Here is a 1,321-nt window from a genome sequence, read left to right on the forward strand (position 1 = left end):
TTTTGATAGTGAACTTATTTTTTATTTTATTTTTTTATAACGTTTTAAATAAATTCATACAAGTATTTTTTATTTCTGTTTATACTTTTTTCACTTATAACTGAAAAATCTTATAATTTTACCATATTAAGTGATATAGATGAATTTTTTTTGTACCATTTTTTCTAATACTTTCTGTAATCCGAACTTTTCAATTATCCGACCCCCTGCAGCTATTAGTTCGGTTTAACGAGATTACTGTGTACTTCTCTTTCGCTCCAATCGCACTTTTCACTAACACTGGTGTAGCGCACTCGGAAACAACAAAATTTTGAACGACGTTGGAGCAATGTTATTCCCTAATGAGGAAAGTAAACTTTTGAAGATTTTTTAAAAATTATTTTTTCTTGTTTATATATCACCGAATATTTCACAAGTACGGTATTACAGAATGACACTTTTTATAGCCTAAATTTTTCTTTCATCATTTTATAGATTTAATAAACGGTCAAAAATGCACATATGCCGGAGTATAAACCAATGGACAAGAAATGCCATAATATATCAATCCTTACCTGCTAGATGACTTTACTAGCCGACCACAAGATCACACTATACCCTCACTATAACGGACGACATAGCCCACGAAGCCACGCACACAAGGACACTACAAGGACCACTCACAACTGACAGACAGAGCCGCCGGAGAGCGAGTGCCTATTCTCAACCCGCCAGGCTAAAGATAGCGCCGCTGGGATCTTGGCTATTTTAGTGCAGTAGCGGGTCACCACACTGTTGCCCATTAAACACCACGTTTTTTTTCTTCTCTGCTTTACAACGATACGACCTTCACAACTAACGTCATAAAAAATCGATACATCATTTATTAAACAAACCTATGGGGATTCCCGTCCTAGGTTTTAATCACCCTCTCCTTCTCCTTCTCCCACTCCTCAGTATTGCGAGCACTGTCTAGTCCCAATGTAATATAATAAATAGTAATTTCTTTTTTGTAAGAAATGTTATTAACATAGCCAGTTTAGTTATATTCTGTATTATTAATGTATAAAAATAATTAATTAACTCTAAATATAAGCGGATTGCCCCCAAAACAAATAAATCCATTATCTTCTTCGAGACTAGTAGTTTTATTAATAATAACAAAAATTATCCAAATAGTCTCAACCATCATTATTAAAACATATTACATGTCCAACGTTTCGTCCATCATCAAGGACAATCATAATTATAGCATCTCAGCCTCACATTTAATTATAAAACTTTGCTGGCTATTATGCCCTTTTATATATTTTACTTTTTTTTTTAATTAAAAATTTTTACT

At 33.0% G+C, this 1,321-nt stretch overlaps 1 protein-coding gene across 4 annotated transcripts in view; it reads right to left on the bottom strand.

The window, feature by feature from the left end:
* The window catches only part of mrj (DnaJ heat shock protein family (Hsp40) member B6 mrj), a 376,384-nt gene that overhangs the window by 138,665 nt on the left and 236,398 nt on the right, over positions 1–1,321 (bottom strand). Inside the window, exon 1 of one of the 4 annotated variants that reach the window (XM_067047684.1) lies at positions 555–697. The exons of the other annotated variants lie outside the window; for them this stretch is intronic. The gene's annotated coding sequence lies outside the window, so the exon portion shown is untranslated. Of the gene's footprint in view, positions 1–554; positions 698–1,321 lie in introns of those variants that run through there. 4 annotated transcript variants of the gene reach the window in all.

This window comes from Halyomorpha halys, unplaced genomic scaffold, assembly GCF_000696795.3.
Source record: "Halyomorpha halys isolate HHAL.00 unplaced genomic scaffold, Hhal_1.1 Scaffold254.1, whole genome shotgun sequence".
In the NCBI taxonomy this organism is placed as follows: domain Eukaryota; kingdom Metazoa; phylum Arthropoda; class Insecta; order Hemiptera; family Pentatomidae; genus Halyomorpha; species Halyomorpha halys.